Here is a 20,627-nt window from a genome sequence, read left to right as displayed (position 1 = left end):
AGGATAGACAAATAGATCAAAGCAACTGAAGAGGAAGTTCAAAAACAAATTCATGCCTATACAGACACTGCATTTTTACAAAGATGGCACTGCAAGGCAGAGGAAAAAGATGGTTGGTTTTTTTTTTAAATAAACAGTGCAGGCTATCCATAAGGGGAAAAACTTGAATCTTGATATTAAGCAAAAGAAGTCAATTCCAGACAGATTATTGGCCTAAATGTGAAACAAAAAAACTTCCAGAATATAACAGAAAAATAGCGTCATGATTTCAGGGTAGGTATGATTACTTAAACAGGATCCAAAGAGCACTTGCTATAACATAAAAGTTTAATAAATTGGACTGCATTAAAATTTAGAACTTCTGCTCATCAAATGACAGCTCTTAAATGTATATTTATTTATTCATATGTATGTTAACAGAAAGAAGCCAGCCACAAAAAAAATACATATTGTATACTTCCATTATGTAAGGTTCAGATGGGCAAAACTAATCTATGATGGTTATTTTTGGGCAAGAGTCTTGAAAAGGGCTCTTGAGGTGTCAGTAAAGTTCTATTTTTTTATCCTGGATTACTGATACACAGCGAGTTCACTTTTACTTTTTTATTTTTAAGACACAGAGTCACACTCTGTCACCCAGGCTGGAGTGCAGTGGCACAATCATAGTTCATTGCAGCCTTGACCACCCAGGTTCAGTGATCCTCCCACCTCAGCCTCCAGAGTAGCTGGGACTACAGGCGCATGCGTAGTTAATTTTTGTATTTTCAGTAGAGACGAGGTTTCACCATGTCGCCCAGGCTGGTCTTCAACTTTGTAGCCTTAAGCAATCCACCTCAGCCTCCCAAAGTGTTGGAATCACAGGCGTGAGCCACTGCAGCCAGCTGAGTTAACTTTTTGATAATTCATTTTTGGTCATTCATTTACTTAACATTTTTGCACCTTTTTGCACTGATATTTTTAAGTACTTTTTTTTTTTTTTTTTTTTTTTTTAGTGAGAGAAACCAGTACAATAAACTCTATCTAGATTCATCCAGATTCAACAATTACCAGTGTTTGCTTGATCTCTTTGTTTTCTTTCTGATATATCCATGTATCGGATCACTTCACCCCTACACACACCAGCAGGAATCTTAAGGAATACAGACAATTTCTTACATAGCTACAATGTCACTTTTGAATCTAACAAACTTCATGACAATTACTTGGTGTAATTTCATATCTGTGACTATTTTAAGTGACTTTGTGTGACTTTTAAAGAAAATCATGGTAGTTCCCACGTATATTTGAAAACTAGTTATGCTCACAAGGGAAGAGATAGAAGTAGCATATAATAAACCTATGCAAAGTTCTTCTTTATGAGTTATCTAAGAAATGTCCATTAAAGTAGTAATTGAATACCATTTGTCACCAGTAGAGTGTAAGATAGGGAAAAAAATGATCATATTGAGTGAGAGCAGCCCTGCTGGTGAGATTTACAAATGGGTGCATTTCTGGAGGGCATTTTGACAATTCATATCAAAAGCCTTGGAGAGGAGTATACCCAGAAATTCCATTTCTCAGATTTTAACCTAAGGAGAAAACAAAGCAAACAAGTCTGAAAAAATGCACGGAGGTTAGTATCAAACCACTGTTAACCAGAGTGAGTGCCGGAAGCAACATTAAATATAAAAATATCCCAAATAGTAAGTAGATTATGTTTCTGAAGGAAAACATCATTTATAGATACGTTCTGGCAAGATCATAATAATGGCTACTATCTTTAGTACTTACCACATGCCAGTCACGTTACAAATGTCATCTAATTGAATCTCACTACAAACTTGAGGCAAATACTGTGACAATTCCCATTTTACAGATGGAAGAGCAGGAGACATCTGTAGGAGACTGTCTTGCTCTCAAGCATTTGCCATGCTTCCCCACCTTTCTGATGCCTGGCTTTGCTGCATAACTTGCTTTGGTCAATAAATTATGAGCAGCAGTGATGTAATCCACTTCAGAGCAGAAACTTGAGTCATTATATGATTCTGTCATTTAATTTTTTCATTCTGCTACAAGATCAGTATGTCCCAGATAGGGGTTGTGTCCTCAGCTGGGTACCAGAGTAAAGTTTGGGGACAGTGGGTGAGAAATAAAACTTTTGTTTGTTTGTTTATGCTACTGAGATTTCGGGGTTAATTGTTACTGCAGCACATGTAGCCGAGGCTGACTGACACCAACTCGGTTAAGTAAATTGCCTTAAATCACCAAGCTATTAAGTGAATGAAATGGAAACAAAACCCAGTCACCACTGCACCTAACAACCTAAGTATGAATTTATTCTGTCTTTTCATTGTGCATTTTGCCCTTAAGATTTTGACAACTTTCCGATTACCCTGTGGCTCCTACGCCCAATATCTTAGACCTGTCTTCTGCGTCTTTTTGCAATGTGTATAGAAGAAGTTCCATCCTGAGCTCCAGTCTTGAGCTTCAGATTTTGGCAAGCATATTAGTCAGCATTTTCCAGAGAAACAGAACCAATAGGCTATATATAAGGAGATCTATAAGAAGAGTTTTATTATAGGAATCCGCTTACGTGATTATGGAGGCTGAGAAATCCCACAATTCACGGTCTGCAAGCTGATAAGGAAAGCAGGTGATGTAATTCAGTCTGAGACTGAAGGCCTGATAATTGGGGAGCCTGATGGCATAACTCCCAGTATTCATCTGAAAGCTCAAGGACTAGGAGCACCCATGTCTGAGGGCAGGAGAAGACAGATATCTCTCCTCAAGCCAAGGCTACAGACTTACTCTTCCCCCACTGTTTTGTTCTATTCAGGTTCTCAACAGATTGGATGCCGTTCACCCACATTGGTAAGAGTGATCTTTACTCAGTTAACCAATTCAAATGTTCATCTTTTCTGGAAACACCCTCACAGACAAACCCCAAAATAATATTTTACCAGCTATCTGGGCATCCCTTAGCCCAGATAAGTGACCAGGTAAAATTGACCATCATAGCAATGAACTACTTCTAAACAGTAGCTGAAGTTTAGAAGTCTCCCTATAAACCCAGGAGATGGAGCACATAATTGTTTCTTTCTTGCTCTATCAGTTTTGAGATTTCCTGCATTTTCTTAGGCTATAAGGCCTATGTACATGTTTGAGGCTATTTAGAGAAATGGCAATAAGTTATTTCCATTAAGTGTGCAAGAAGAAGCCAAGTGTGATGGCTTACACCTGTAATCCCAATACTTTGGGAGGGAGGCTGAGGTGGGCGAATTGCCTGAGGTCAGGAGCTCAAGACCAGCCTGACCAACATGGAGAAACCCTGTCTCTACTAAAAATACAAAATTAGCTGGATGTGGTGGCCCATGCCTGTAATCCCAGCTACTCGGGAGGCTGAGGCAGGAGAATTGCTTGAACCCAGGAAGTGGAGGTTGTGGTGAGCCGAGATCGTGCCATTGCACTCCAGCCTGGGTAACAAGAGCAAAACTCCATCTCAAAAAAGAAAAGAAAAGAAAAAAGTGTGTAAGAAGAAGGTGAAGAGAAGTTATAACTAAAGATTTGGGGCAGGATGAAAAAGAAACGTTTAGCCTTGGAAGTACACATCAAATTATTTGGATGCAAATACAGCTTAATGGTATTACCCAAGGCAACTCTGGAGCAAGCCTTTGTAATTGCTGAATTCAACCAGAGTTCAATATGGAGTTAAACACCAGCCTATACCAGTGAACAAAACCTGGGGTGGCCAGTCAGATAATCTCCCTCAACTCTACAATCACCAGTGCATCATCCGGTTCCATCTTAGTCTCCAGCGAGTCCCTCCCTCCTCCCATCTCTGCCCTGTAACACACACACACACATTGACTGCCATTTTTCTGTGTGTTACAGTCAATCAATCAATTTACCATATTTAGAATTACAGGGCGGTAAAGCTAGAAGAGATCTTGGGTATCATCTTAGTCAAACTCTCCCCTTTTACAAATGATGGAACTGAGGCCCAGAAATCATTAGTGACCTGGCCAGAGTCAAATTTGAACTACTCACCTGTAGACATCAGATGAGAACTTAAGCTACCATACTTCAGCATTCTTTTCTGTCTATTATATTGCATTGTTAATTCAAGAACATAATGAACTCTTGGCCTGAGCAACATAGTAAGAGCCCATCTCTACAAAAAAATACAAAAATTAGCCAGATGTACTAGTTCACACCTGTAGTCCCAGCTACTTGAGAGGCTGAGGTGGGAGGATCACCTGAGCCTGGGAAGTCAAGGCTGCAGTGAGCCATGATCACACCACAGTACTCTAGTCTGGGCAACAAAGCAAGATTTTGTCTCAGAAAAGAAGAAAAAAAGAATACAATGAGCAAGGTTTTCTTTTGGAGTGATGGAAAATGCTTTGGATCTAAATGTGTTAGTCGCACAACAACGTGAATGTGCTAAATGCCACCAAATTGTTTTCTTTAAAATGGTTCAATGTATGTTCTTTGAATGTTCACATTGATGGAAAAAAATCATTACAAAAAGAAAACAATGAGAATTAATTCTTTTGTATTATTTTGAATTAATAAGAACTCATTATTAATTGTACACCAGTAAGTCCACCTGAACAGCATTAACCCCTAAGGCCAATATTATTAATTCAGTCCCCCAGAATCATGATGGTCTGCTGCATGACACTAGGTAAATAAGGCTCAATGTGTCGGCTTTCATCTCTTCATTTTAAGCTTGGCACTGTTGTTTCCACGGTACCGTAATGTCAGGGAATTATATTTAAGCCATTCTTAACTCCTCCAGCCCACATTAATCTTTCCCTTCTCTGAAACTCCAGCACTTACAACCTAAACTAGATGATTTAGAACTTAATTATGTTCTATCTTGTGCTGTCCTTTAATTGTTTGATGTAGGATAATCTTGTCTTACAATAAGACTGTAAGAACTTTTAAGTTAGAGGCTCTTGTCTTAAATTTATTAATGCATTCGTTCATGAATGCATCTAAAATCACTTTTCGTCACCTATTATGTGCCAGATGCTGAGAGAACAAGACACATCACCCAACAACAAGGAGGTCGGTATCTGTGAAATCTCCTTGGTGCCTCGCATGGCACAGGAGCATGGTACTTCAGCATCCATCCGGCTTACAGCTGAAAGACTTTGTCTCACTACAGATTCATTTTTCTTGGGTTCCCTATTTCAGGTCTCGATAAGAGCATCAATCATCCTTCTCAATCGCTTTTCCATGGCCCTTGTTGTCTTCATTCCCACTGATGCTCCCTAGTGGGAGCTTTGCAGGAGCTTTCAGACAGATCTCCCTGCTGGTCCGCCCACTGCTAACTCCCTCTCGCTACTGCAGCCAGAAAGATCTTTCTCAGACTGTGCTTTGAGTCTATCACTCCCTTATTATAAAACTTCCCACTGGTTTCTCTGTATGCTTAGGAGAGACAAAGCCCAACCCTCAGTTAGGCTTGCAAACACCCTTTGTGTTTGTGCCCTTCTGATATTTCCAGCCTCATCTTTCCCTGTTTCCCCCATCATCCGTCATCCAAGCTCCAGCCATCCTAAACTTTCTGCAGTTCCTCATCCTATGCCCAGCCTCTGATCCTTTGCACATGTTCTTCCTTCTTCCTGCAGCGTCTGCTCTCCTTCCTTTCTCTCCTATCTCCTCTGTCTGCTAACTCCAGGTCATTCTCTGGGTTTTAGCTTGGACATCACTTCTTGCTCACTGACCTCTCTCAGGAGCTCTAAACCCTTCTGCAGTCTCAGCTTCCTATGCCAACAGCCTTATCATACTGCGTCAGAACGTTCTGTTTCCTTGTCTGTATCTCCCTTCATCTTCTGTACTAATTGTTTCATGCGGGAAAGGACTAGGTCAGCTTTTTTATGGCTGTCATCCTGGAGCCTGGCATATAATAGATTCCTAGTGAATATCTGTTAAAGTAATTGAATTCGATTATACTGAAGATATGATTGCACTAACTTGTGTCAGAAGCATTTGAACCAATGTGACTCCATCTTGTGTAGGGGCTGGATAAAATAAGGCTGGAATGCATTCCCAGGAGGTTAGGCATTCTAAGGCACAGGATAAGATAGGAGGTTGGCACAAGGTATAGTTCACAAAGACCTTGCTGATTAAAGGATGCGGTATAGAACTCAGCCAAAATCCACCAAAACCAAGATGACCATGGAGACTTCTGGTCGTCCTCACTGCTCATTATATGCTAATTAATAATGCATTATCATACTAAAAGACAGTCCCACCAGCACCATGACAGTTTACAAATGCCATGACAACATCAGGAAGTTACCCTATATAGTCTAAAAGGTGGAGGAGCCCTCAGTTTCTGAAACTGCTCACCCCTTTTCTGGAAAACTCATCAATAATCCACCCCTTTTAGCATATAATCAAGAAACAGCTATAAGTATAATTAGTTGAGCAGCCCAATTCATTCTGCCGATGGAATAGCCATTCTTTATTCCTTGCTTTCACTTTACTCTTGGATTTGCCCGGAATTCTTTCTTGCGCAAGGTTCAAAAACCCTCTTTTGGGGTCTGGTCTGGATCAGGACCCCTTTCTGGTAACACTTGGATGGCTACCTATCCCTCAAAAATAGGAAGCATCTCCTCCCAGGTGAATGAGTTGAAGAAACCAGTTCCTTCAGTTTCTTGACTCACATATCTGAGGACTCCTTCTAGCATATTGGGGAGTTTCTTGACTCACACATCTAAGGACTCCTCCCTACATGTGAGAACTGAAACACACCTGGAGTTCCAGAGTAAAAAGGACCTGGAGAACAGTGGAAGATCGGAGAGCCTACACCCAGGAAAGGGTAGGCTTAGTGGGGAGCAGGAAAGCTGTGCAAATCTTTACAGTTTACCCTACTGAAGAAAGTTCAATGTGGGGCCTCCTGAACCCACAGTAAGCTCTGGATGTCCAGGAGGGGCCTCCTACAATGAGTTGCTGCCATTCTAGAGTTTTATATCCATTGGCTGCAAGCACCATAACTCTAATCCTGACATACTGGGGGCAGGAGTGTAGCTCAGCAGGTTTCAACTACAGCATTGGTGTCTGTCTGACAGGCATCAGTGTTACCAGAATGGGGTCCTGATCCAGACCCTCAAGAGAGGGTTCTTGGATCTCGTGCAAGAAAGAATTCCAGACAAGTCCACAGAGTAAAGTGAAAGTGAGTTTATTAGAAAAGTAAAGAAGCAAACGAATGGTACTCCATAGGCAGGGCAGCAGTATAGGCCGCTTGCCTGAGTATACTTACAGTTATTTCTTGGTTATATGCTAAACAAAAGGTGGATTGTTTATGAGTTTTCCAGGAAATGGATGGATATTTCCAGGAAGTGAGGGGCTCTTCTCTTTTTAGACTATAAAGGATAACTTCCTGACGTTGCCAGGGTATTTGTAAACTCTCATGGCACTGGTGGAAGTGTCTTTTAGTATCTAATGAATTATAATTAGAGTATAATGAGCAGAGAGGGTGACCAGAGGTCACTTTTATCACCATCTTGGTTTTGGTGGGTTTTGGCTGGCATCTTTACCACATGCTGTTTTGTTAGCAGGGACTTTGTGACCTGTATTTTGTGCTAACCTCCCATCTCATCCTGTGACTAAGAATGCCTAACCTCATGGAAATGCAGCCTTCTAGGTCTCAGCCTTATTTTACCCAGCCCCTATTCAAGATGGAGTCACTGTGGTTCAAACACCCCTGACACCAGGACCCTGTGCCCAGGTGATCAGCTGCGCCAGCTTCACACACGAGATGAGCTGTGTCATATGGGTTTGGCACCACCAGCAAGCCCAGCTATCCACAAATGTCCTCTCCTGTCCAAAAGCCCCATCCCACCCCCATGGTTGGAGCTTCCTCCCTTCATCTCAAGACTTAGATTGCAGTGAAACTGCTGATTTTCCCTTGGGCGGTTGCCTGGTGGGTTGCAAGAGAGAAATCCAAGATCAGGCTCCAGTAGGGTGTGATAGAAACCACAGGAAAAGGATGGAGCCTTTGCAAGCACCAGGGAAGAGCGAGGAGGGGATGGCATCCTGATTGGGGTGGAGTACTGAAGGAATAGTCAAAGGTCAAAATCCTCTCTTTCACTCTGTAACGTCCAGTCCTGACCACTCACAGAGGCCTCTGTTGAACACAGTGACATTTGGTGTCGGGTCTGCCCTGCCCTCAGGTAATTATGGAAAAAAAACCCAAATTCCCTCTCAGGTTTGGTATATGATGGAATGCTAAATACCAAGGTGGAAGATTTTCCCATAGCATTGTAGGCAGGTTAAAATTCTGAACTCAGCGTTCAGGACACCCCTCACAGTACAGACCCTGGGGAAAAAGAATGAAGTCACAGGCCTCACTCTTGGCAGGGAGAAGGTTGATTTTCTTCATCCTGAGAAGCGATGCTTTGCCCAGTGCGGAGGAAAGGCTTGCAGACACTCCCTCGGCGCCTGCTGGTCCTGGCTAGGAGGAAGATGAGTCATTGTTCATTTCTACCCAGGCTGCAGGCGGAGCTGACTGAGAAGTCCCAGCTCTCACACAGCTTTGAGAAGGGAGACCTGCACACAACCTGCCAGCTTAGCCCCCTTAATCGCCTAAGGGATGTCTTAAGGTCTCGCTTGTTAATGCCTGTTCTTTCCTATTCCACATTATTGCCCACCTCCTTTTTCTTTGTTTTGGGGCTGCAAAGTCAGGGGTTTGTCACCAAGGGACTGTCAGCAGGGAGTGTGGCCTCAGCGAGTTGCAGATTCACTTAGGGATGTCCCCAGCCCTCAGAAGTGAGATAAAGAGCAGCCCTAAGCGCGTCTCCTGCCGCTTCTCCACCTCCCCGACTAGTAAATTGCTCGGAGGAGAGATCAATGGGTCCGAGAGAAATTTCATTTCTCTTCCTCCCTCCGTGGGGTGTCTTTGCTGCTGCATCCTCCCGGCTGTAAATGCAATTCAGGAACTGGCTACAGTGGGCGGTGGGTGTAAGAGAAGGAACTCTCAGCAGGAGCCAGAAGGGGTTTTCTTTTACCTTTGTCAGCGTTACACCGAATGATGCCACGACGTGGCATTTTACATCACGGCATGTCAGGAATCAATGGGCCACCTGGGTGGTTGGCAGGTGGGGAGACAGAAACAGAGACCATGTCTTGGTAAGCTGGGGGAAAATGAAAGCTTGACTTAGCTGTACCAGGGGCCAGGCCTTTTTGCTTTAAATCTCTCTCATTGTAGTCGCACAACACAGGAAAAAATGTTTATCTGCTTAATGCTTGCTTTCCCCCACCAAGCGGTAAACTGCAAGAGAATGGAGACTGTAAACGAATGAATGAATGAAAGAGATAGCAATGGGGAGAGATGGAAGACATAAGGATCCAGTTCATTTCATGTTGTATAAAGCAGAAATAATTACTTTAATTTTTAATATATTTACATGGCAACTGAAATGCTTAGCATAAAGAATAAAGTGATATCTATACAAAACATAAACCATTAAGTCCATGAATAATTCAGTCTGTCTTGGGATGATTTGTCTGTGCATTGGAAATTTGGATGAACTGCCTTTGTGCCCAAACTGACCACAATGGCTTTGTATTTTGATCTTATGTATATGTTGCTTCTGGGTTAAGTAGATCTCAATCATTTAGGGAAAGCCCCTTGGAGGCAGTTCAGTCCTGCGCAAGAGCAGCCCTGCCACATCAAAGTTCCAGGAATGCCAAGTGGATCGGTATAAAGATTTGATCTTGATGCAGATTGGATCAGGTCCTGTACAAACAATATGGGTAGCTACTGCACAAGCCCAGCAGACCACCACCGGTCTCCATATGCCAGCTCTTCTCAGGCTCCTGCACACTCACCACACCATCTGCTCTTTCTTTCCGAGTTGAGTCATCTGCTGACCCAATGCATGGAGACTGGACCAGGTTCTCAGGAATTATTTTTAGGAATGGGCACATCACTTTTTTGTTATTGTTCAGCTTCTTTGCACAGGGCATTTTGACAGATTTGTGGTTTTTTATCTGCTATCTTCCTGCTCAAGAAAGAAACATTAAAGCTGCCACATGGCCACTGAGTAGCGAAGAGCCCTTGTTGACTCTTTCTTCCTATCCAATCTTGCACCCTCACCCTCCACCACCCCCTTTCTCCCTCATCTCTTCTGGGGATGAACAATGGCACAGCCCTTGCAGAGGTGGTAAGGCACCCTTAGGGGGTTACCCGAATGAATCCCAAAGGGTCCACTTGCCCCCCATGCCAGCCATGGAGGCTGGACTCTTATTTTGAGATTCATCCCTCCATCACTGGGAGAGTTCAGGGTCTCTAGCATGGCTCTGTCATATCTTCCAGGGAGCAGCGCAGCAGCCACTTGCCTTCCAAAGTGACAGCCCATGGAGGAATGGGTATGAAATGTAGGGAGAACGGGATAATAAGAAAGAGGCTTGCCAGGAAGACCAGGACTGTGGGTGTTAGGGAGGCAGGGGGGCTGGAAAAGAAAGAAGGCAACAGGTAGTACAAGGAAGAATGGAAGAGTAGCCACGAGAGTGCCTTCCTCCTTCAGAGAGGGCCGCAGCCTGCCTGGGGATGGGCCGCCTGAGCCCCAGGCAGTGGCCCAGCTGTTGACACTCCCTGGATCAGCTGGAGGAGTTCAAGTTCAAGGTTGTTATACAAACAACCAAGCAGCTCCTGCTGCCTAGACTATCCTGCCTCCCAATCAGGGTACTGCCCCTGAGCTCACCCCAGGTTTTAGATGCCATGTGTTACACCGCTTCCTGTTTGGATCAAGTTCCCTCCTTTATCCTCTTTGCCCTGAGATTTATTATTCCACAGCGATGGTGTTGAATTGCATTCAAAATCAATTAGCACAGGTACTCAAAGATGAATGCTTAGGCTCTGAAGAAAGGTGATGAAAACATACCATTTAAATAGAAATCAATTTTCCTTTCATGTATTTTTTCCTTGCTGCTGCCCCAAATTAATAGTTTTTAGATATTTTTGTGTAAAGGGAAGACTTCTTTCACATAAACCATTTCCTACACTATCTCCTCTTGCCTCCCTTGGCTTGCAGTGTAAGGTATACTCCCAGCTTGTAATATTACTGCACATAACTGTCTCCACCACGATATTTAATGCCATGGTCATTTGACTAAGCTCAGCAGCACAAGGTGCTCGTTCAGCCTGGGACAAGGCCTTTGGACTTCTTGTGTTGTGTCAACAGCAGGTAGATGGCTTGGGAGGCAGTTACTCCATTCCCACAACATCCAACATCAAGGCTGCTGACAATAACATCCCCGTGACATGCTCATTCATCTCTCTGCCTTCATCTTTATCAGAACATCTGAGAGGAAAAATTAGATTCTCCATGAAGAGAGGCTGCCAAAAAAGAGAAGTAAAGAAACGGGTCACTTAGGGGAATCAGAACCTTTTCAAACGTAGATGTCAGAGCTGCTAGAAAAGGGAGAAAGAGAGGTAGAGAAAAAAGGAACTCTGGTGGTGAGGGTGGAGAAATGGTTATGTTTGTGATAAATTAGCCCAGGAAGCCCTTCTCCAATTCCTCTTTGCATCTTTCCTACTTCTCCCCTCCCAGGAGCTGGGACACTTACTGTATTCCAAGCATTCTACCAAATAGCTTGTATATTTGGCCTCTCTTTAGCTTCTCACCGACTAGGTGAGGAACGAGCTGTGATCATGTCTGTTTTATAAATGAGGAAACTGAGGAACAAAAAGGTGAAGTAATTTTGTTCAAGATTATAATGGTTAATTTTTTGTGCCAGTTTGACTGGGCCATGGGGTACCTGGATATTTGGTTAAACATTAGTCTGGGTGTTTCTGGATAAGAGTCTGGCTAGGACTTCCAGCATCAGCTCTCCTGGTTCTTGGATGTTGGGACTGTTCAGCCTCCGTACGTGAGTCAATTCCTTGTAATAAATATATATAACGGTTCTGCTTCTTAACTACCAGAAAAATCATACAATTTGGACCCAGAAAATCTGATTCTGGATGGGTTCTTTAAAATGTCTGTTCTCTGCCTTCTGTTAAAGTCACAGGCCCTGGAATTGTTATAGAATTCTACGGGGATTTGTTGAGAGGGTGGGGGGACCTTTTCATATCACCTCTAAGAAGCCCTAGGTCCTGCAAGATGCTGAGAAACCCTCTCATTATTCTGAGCGTCAGGGAGAGTTTTGTCCATACAGACTCTCAGGACAGGGATAAGACTACTGTGTGAAGGGGGAAGGGCCACAGCCAGTGGACACTTGAAGTTGGCCTCTGTGTAAGGCTGACATGACCTCCATCCCTCTGAGGAGTACAGAGGAAATAGTGGAATTTTCAGGCAGAAACCTGGCATCCTTCTAGGGGGGCATCTGGACCTCTGGGAGTATCCCCTTCTGAATAGCATCCAGACCCCTGGAGTGTCACCAGCACTGCCCTCCTCATGGTCACCCTTAAAGACCAGCGATGCAGCTCGTGTTTACCCCCAGCTCTTTGCCTTCAGTTGTAGACAAATCACAGCCTGGCTGAGGAAGAATGAGCTGCCCTATCAGAACACTTCAGTTTTTGGAGTCTGGCAAGGTATCCGACCAATAGTCACCCAATTAGATTTCCTTGGGACTGAGAAGGTTGGATGCACCCTGTCATCTTCCCTTACTGTTTTAGAATCCAGTGTGGGAAGGAATCCATTACCAGGGAGGTCTGAATGTTCACTGTCTTCGCTGAGCTTCAATTTATATATTTTTTTTTTTTGAAAAAGGGAAGGGACTGTCTTCAGTTGTGGTCGGCATGTTTTTATGCCAGAGCTTTAAATTGCGCTTCCTTAGCAGTGTTTTCAGGAACACGCAGTTCTCCCCTGCCAGCCTTTTCCAAAGCACATTGAATGGAGCGTTTTAGAAATTTCACTGCAGAATGTAATTATTGCTCAGACCCATTCCGGATACGTCTGGCACTCATTTTCTCTCCTCATTCTCCTTCATTAAAACATATAATCAGATGAAAGGGCTGCCATGAGTGGGAAGAAGAACTTCCTGGTACCCAAAGGCAGCCTCTCATTATTAAAAAATGTGTCAGCAGCCTCCTAGGAGAGCCCAGGGAGGCATTAGCTATGGCACTAGGTCTGTGAAATCTGACTGCAGAGGACCTTAAAGCTTGACCCACTTATAGGTGGTAAAGATGGTGTCAAGTCATCAGGCTTATCGTGCTCTTAACTGCTGTGAAACTGGCTAGTGTATTTGGATCTGAAAGAAACCCAAGACACCTGAACCATTCCTGGATCCAAACAGCATAATACAGGGATTCCACTGAAATGCTCTATGGGCCCTTCTGTGCAGGCAAAACCTAAAATCAAACATCAAAAAAAACCTGTACAGCTAAACTTTAAAAGACTGACACTATCAAGAGTTACAACAATGCAGATCAGATCAAATACTCATATGTTAATGGTGGGAATGGAAAATGGTACAGCCACTCTGGAAAGCAGTTTGGCAATTTCTTACAAAGTTACTTACATACTTACCATGCAACCACACAAACTATTCTATTCTTTGGTATTTGCCCAAAATAAATAAAAATAAATATTCACACATTAACTTATACATGAAAGTTCAGGGTAGCTTTATTCTTTTTCTTTTTTTTAGACGGAGTCTCACTCTGTCACCAAGCTGGAGTGCAGTGGTGTGATCTCAGCTCACTGCAACCTGTGGCTCCCTGGTTCAAGCGATTCTCCTGCCTCAGCCTCCCGAGTAGCTGGGACTACAGGCACATACCACCACGCCCAGCTAAGTTTTGTATTTTTAGTAGAGACAGGGTTTCACCATGTTGGCCAGGATGGTCTTGATCTCCTGACCTTAGGTGATCTGCCTGCCTCAGCCTCCCAAAGTGCTGGGATTACAGACGTGAGTCACCATGCCAGGCAGATTTATTCTTAATAGCCCCAAACTGAGAGCAACCCAAATGTCCACGAACGGATGCATATGTTAACAACCATGGTATATCCATTCAATGGAATACTCTTCAGCATTATAAAGGAATGACCTGATGCATACTGATGGTTAGATTTCAAAACATCTTAAGGGAAAAAAGCCAGACATCAAAGAAGAAAAGAGTAATCTCATCTATAATGACAGAAGGTGAATCAGTGGTTACCCAGGGCTGGAGTAGAAGAAAGTTGCAATTCACTAGAAAAGGACATAGAAGGACTTTATAGGGTGATGGAAATGTCCTCTATCTTGACTGTGGAGGTGATGGCATGGGTATACAAATTTGTCACAACTCATCAAAATTTACACTTGGATGAATTTTGCTCTATATAAATTATACCTTAATAAAGTTTATTTTAAAAAACCGAGTCTATGTCTCATGGCTCTGGGATCTGAATTAGAGAATTGATTCAGCAAATTGATGGAAGGAGAAACTTAACATTCTCTTAGCTTCTGTTTCTTATTTAACAGAGATCAAGGACCAAAGGGATTGAGAGTTGCCCATCCTTTTATGGTTTCCTAACTTACAGTACTATCCTCTTTGCAGTAAACCTCTTGATACTCACTCTGGAAGTAGAAATTAGATGTCCTAAAATGCCAGCATGTTATAGAAGGGAAGAACGTGACACCATGAAGCTCAGCATGGGGTCCTGAGTGGGGGCCTCTCTGCCTGTCTGAGGAAGTCATCTCCAGGCCTTCTTTCCTCCCCCTTAACTCTCCTCCACTCCCCAAATCTTTCTTATCTTTAAGACCCGGCTCTTAGGTAAAGCCTCCTAGGATTACCCCAATAACCACTTTTGCTTCTGAAATCCCTCAGTAGGTGTACATTTGATAAGTAGCTGCAAAAAAATATCTGGAGTAACTATTTCTTTCATTACTATTTTCATATTCCCCACATCTGGACACATGGTAGGTCCAATGAATACTTCTTGAATAAATGAAGTATTTGTTGAGGACAACATATACACCCAGTGGATGCTGAGGAAGGCACAACCAGTCCCTGGAGCTCAGGTACCAACCATCTAGAAGCAGAGTTTCAAAGGGAAAGGCAGTGTGAAAACATCGGGAATGGTTCTCAACCTTGGCTGCACAATCACATGGGAAGTTCTAAAAAGTGCAGACACCAGAGTTCACTTGTAGCTATTCTGATAGAATCAGGCTGAAATAGGGGCCTACACAGTCAGAGATTTTACATTTCTCTAAATGATTTGAACATGTAGCTGAGGTGCAGAATCAATGAAATAGAAGGTGTAATCTGCCTTCTAAACTCTATTCATTGGCAAAAATGAGACTGTGTCAGAGCCTTCTTTGACCACAAGGTGTGGTATCAGAAGAAAAATCATCTTTGCATCTCTGAATTCCTGAAGAAAATTCGTGACATCCTCCCCCAACACGCTTGCCCCACCAGCTGCTCTATTAGCATTTCCAAGAGAATTTCCAGAACTTTAATGTTCATTAAAGTCTTTGGCAGGCATCACCAGGCAAGATTAGAATTAGACTCTTTTGTTTGGCAAAGGGAAAAACCACTGATATGCACAGACTTTGGAAGCTCCCCTTGTAAGAGAAGTGTGGCACAGGGTGCTTGTTTCAGAGTTAATTGTGCCACTCAGCTCTGTGTCCTTGAAGAGAGTGTTCCAGGTGACTCAAACCCTGGTGCTTCCAAAGAATACAGCATTAATCATTTAGGAGTTGAGGAAGGGCCTAGAAATCCAGCTGAAGGTGAATTAATCACCCTAATACCTATAGAAGGTATCAAAGATTGGTAGAATTGTCTCTTGGGACTTCTGGCTTCTGAACCTAGATGTCTTTTTTGGGAAACTGAGTGCTCTCTTATTCTTCATTCCAGTGGGCTCAACAGTCTGACTGTGTTTTTCGAAGTGTGGTCCCCAAATCACCTGCATTATAGTCACCTGGAAGACTTATTGAAAACACACATTTTTGAGCCTCACTTCAAGTACTCTGGATCAGAGACACTCTGGGGGTGGGGACCTGGAATCTGCATTTTAAATAAGCTCCCAAGGTGATTCCTCCGCCTCCTTAAGTGTGATGACATCTGATACAATGGAATAAGCACGTGTTGAGTCGGGAGGCCTGACCGTGAGTTCCAGACTTTACCAGTAACTTGCTGCATAGCACTGGGCAAGTCAGTCTATCTGAACCGCTGTAAAAAGACTGTGTTGTGAGGGCTAAAAGAAATACACGTGAAGATCTGTATACAGTGGGCCCTGCATAAACTCTAGATGAACTTAAACATGGCCCTCTGCTTGATTCATTTATTCTTAAACTTTTATTATGCACAATTTCAAATATATACAAATGAAGAGAGAAGATCAGGTACCCGTGTACCCATGACCGAGTTTCAGTAATGATCTACGCATGGCCGGTCATGTCTCACTAATGCTCCCTGCCTGCCTACTCCCTGAATTTTTAAGTAAACCTCAGACATCTTCTTATTTTACCTGTGAATATTACAGTATATGGCTTTACAAGGTAAGAATTCTTTTAAAAGTAAACATTATCACACCTAAAATGTTGACAGTATTTTCTCAAGATCATAAAACATTCATTCAGTGTTCAAATTTCTCAGATTGTCTCATACACACACACAGCACACACATACTTCAGTTTGTATTGGTTGATGTATCTCTTGCATCTTTTTAAAACACATGTTCTTTCTCTACTTCTTTTTTTTCTTGTAATTGTGCTTGTTATAGAGAAAACTGTCTTCTATAGCAGTGGTTCTCAAATTATGGTCTCCATCACTTGGAAGCTTATTAGAAATGCAAAATGGCAGTCCCATCCCAGAACTCATGAATCAGAATTGCCTAGCTCCCAAAAGCTCTCCAGACATTTTTCTTTTTTATTATTACTTTTTTTTTTTTTTGAGAAGGGGTCTCATTATGTTGCCCAGCCTGGAATTGAACTCTTGGGCTCAAATAATACTCTTGCCTCAACCTCTTGCGTAGCTGAGATTACAGGTGTGGGCCACTGCACCTGCCTTTCCAGGTGATTTTCATGTAGTTTAAAGTTTGAGATGCATTGTGATTGATTCTTCTTGGTGTCCATTAAAATGGTCTAGTCTTCTCTATGTTCATGTAAAGTAGTAGGGAAAGCTGAAGGTTTGATCAGTTTCATGGCTATTTCTTTTTTCTTGCAAGACTACTTCCTAGGTGAAGTTGCTCACCCTCTGCTTTAGATCATATTTGTATTTATATCTTACCTGTCAATGCAGTGCTTTGAAAATAGATCAGTAAGTATCTGCAGATCAAAGAGCAAATTTCTTGCCAACATTATTCCTTATTTTTCTAACTATTTTTAGTATAATTTCTAAATACTTCCTAAATGGTTCCTCTTTGAAATGAAATCTTATCTGAAGCAACTATGATTCAATCACTTTGGGAAACTGAAACATTAGTGCCATTAACTTCTTACCTCCTTCTAAGGGATTCACACCCACCTGCTCAGGATACAGCAACAGATGCATCGGTTATCTTCATGGGGTGGTTTATGATGAACTTGGAAAAGACCCCTGCCTAAAAACCCAATGGCCTACCATAGTGCTGAAAACTCTACCAGTTGAGATTCATTCCTTTGGGTTAAAGGGATCAGCTCTCCAGTTAATCAGATTTAAAATGTAAAATTCTTCTGAGGGTAACAGATTTACCCATTTTCAGTCACTAGTATCTCATGCCTATAGTATGGGTCCCCCAGGACTGCTGCACAAATTGCCATAAACTTGGTGGCTTAGAGCAATAGAAGTTTGCTCTCCCACTGTTCTAAAGGCTACAAGTCCACAGTCAAGGTGTCAGCAAGACCACACTTCTTCAGAAGCTCTAGGAAATAATTCCTTTTTTCTTCTTGCTTTTGGTGGTTGTAGGCATTCCTTTAGCTTGTGATGGCATCACCCCGTTCTCTGCCTACCTCTGTCTTCACATGGCCTACTTCCCTTTGGATCTCTCTGTGTCCTCTCCCCATCTAATCTGGACATTCATCATTGGATATAGGGCTCACCTTCAATCTAAGATGATTCCATCTTGAGATTTTTAACAACCTCTGCAAAGAGCTTATTTCCAAATAAGGTCACATTCTGAGGTTTTAGGAAAATGTGAAATTTAGGGGAACATTACTCAACTCATGAAATCAGCGATATATTTTTTGGCCAGGTTATGGAGGAAAAGGGTGAGAGAGGTTGAGGAGAGAGCTGGGACACAGTTCACTGCCCAGCTGCCCCCGCATCGGGGTTTGTGCAGCACAAGGGTCCCAGTAGACTAAAGGCAAGGGGCAGCACCCAAGAGGGAAAGGGATCCACAGAGGAGAGCCAGGAGCCCCTGAGATGACCCACACTGACCTCACCATCTGGTTGAGGGCTTGCTCTATGCCCATAACAAGATGTATCATTTTTCTGACTTTATTAATTCTGAGTCAAGATATGGTTTTTCACAAATTCCGTGTCATTTTTTTTATAGAAATGTTCTAATGCATTCTGTCCAGCTAATGCACAACCAAATGCCTGAGAAGTCCTGAGGTATCACTTGAATCTTTTTTTTTATTTAATAATAGCCTATGGTACTCATTTTTCAACATCTTAAAATCATGTCCAATGAAACAGACTCTTTTTCCCTCCTTCATAATCAACAGCCGGGGATAAAGGAAAGCAAAATGCCTATTGTTTGAGAACGCACAGCTCTTTATTCTCTTCAGCCCAGGCAGCTGTAGCTCCATAAGCACCAGGAAGCTAAATTCCTAGACTGGGGAAGAATCCCAAATACTGATGACTTCACCCTCAGCTTCTTTGGTCTGACTTTTCTTTTTCCTGATACCATCCTCAGCTTATTTCATTTGTTGCATTTGTTGAACACCTTTTGTGGGCAGGTTGCCGTGTGCAGAGAAGCAAAGGTGAGCACAGCATAGTCCTAGTCAATAAGAATCTCACAATATAGCTTGAGAGATGAATCAGAGCCATCTACTTACAAATTCAAATATTGAAGGGTTGGAAAGAAACTTTCTAAACCCCTGGATGTGTTAGGTCCATGGCATCCTTCTCTGATCCCCAGAGTTCCCTCTGTTCTGGAGCAGGAGGGGAGTAGAAGGGGGTACGGGTGCTTTTCTGCCTCCTCATCTCCCTGAGAGAAGAATTTGAATATTGGTAATAATAGCTAATATTTGTCAAAGTATTAGGATTTTCTAAGCATGTTACGTGCATTACTATCTTCATCTCCATTTTCCAAGTGAGGAAACTGAGGCAGAAAGAGGTTAAATACTTACCCAAGCTCCAAGACTGCTAAAAAGTGAATCCAGGCAGTCAGACCTGGAAGACTTTTAGGAATTAGGAATTTGACCATTTACTCTGGAGCTGGTTACTTCTGCTCAGCCCCCTAAAATCCCTTGAGAGAGGAAAACTCATCCTTTAGGAATAAAACAAGCTTGCCCCTGGTCTAGAGGGAGCCCTTCCAAAATGGAGGGGTAGGCTTTGAAGGTTTTAGTTCAGGCCTTCTAGGGAGGATAGCATGAGCCAAGTTTCAGCCATCTATAGATATGCAGGAGACTCCTGTTCCCATGCACCATCTTATTCAGCCCTTATTATCACATCCCAATGGTGCAACAAGGTTGTTCAAAAAGAGAAAAGAAAGATGAGGATAAAGCCTGGAGCACATGCCCAATGGGTAGTGGACATATAGGTACCAGCATAGGAGAGGAAGAAAGATAGAAGAAAGGGAGGGGAGAGGCTCAGAAGGTAGGGAGGGATCAGTACTACAAAGAAGGCAAGAAAGATAAGATTGATAAATGGGCAATGGGCATTAGGGTGTCAGGGCATTTGGAGCTATTGAGAGGGCTGGCTGATTAAAGCAGAGTGGATGAGCGTGCACCCATGGGACCTGGAAGTTGGGGGAGTTTAGCTCATGATGGCAGAGAAAATCCTAAGGATTAGCTTCTCTGAAGGCTAAGGCTTGGTGGACAGGCTGGGCAAGCTAAGTCAGAACCGTAATAGGCAGGACTTTAATAGACACACCATGGGCTAAATCGTGGAGCAGAGACAGGATGGGTGGGTAGGGACTGAGTATTCCAGGAATCCCTTGGGAAAAGAAAATGCTTGGAATATCCAACGATAGGGCGATAGGACAATATGGGAAGGCACATCCATATGGTGGCATGTTTTGCCGCCATGAAAAATGACACCTTTGAAAGATATTTAACAACATGAAGAGTGTCTCCATAAACAGTATAGGGAAAGGAAGGATAGAAAATGGTATGGTATGATTCCAATTTCCTTGAAAATGTGTGCATATTTGCACTGGCAGGAAATACACTGCAATACATGTGACTTTTAAAAATTGTTTTTGACATGTTCCAAGTTTTCTAAAACAAACATGTGTTACTTTTTCAATGATTAAAAGGAGTACAGATGGCTGATGGTTTTGACTAAACTGTAAGTATTTTTGTGCTTTTCATTCTGTTATTTGACTCTCAGAGAACTGGGAGGAAATCACTTCTCCCACGGTTAGGTCCATCAAGCAATGAGAGGAACATCACAGGTCGATCATGTGCTAGGTTCTCATATCTAGGCTAGGCTTGGAAAGAGATAAGGAAAATGCAAAGTGGCTTTAAAGTCCCTGAGATAGGAGGAAGCACACAAGAAAAAACAGAGCCATGATGATGTGGCCTTTGCCTTTTCAGGAAGAGAAAGTGTCTGCCTGTGAAGC

Source organism: Callithrix jacchus, chromosome 13 (assembly GCF_049354715.1).
Source record: "Callithrix jacchus isolate 240 chromosome 13, calJac240_pri, whole genome shotgun sequence".
NCBI classification, from domain to species: domain Eukaryota; kingdom Metazoa; phylum Chordata; class Mammalia; order Primates; family Cebidae; genus Callithrix; species Callithrix jacchus.
The sequence above is the reverse complement of the archived record's forward strand: the minus strand, read 5'-3'. Positions refer to the sequence as shown.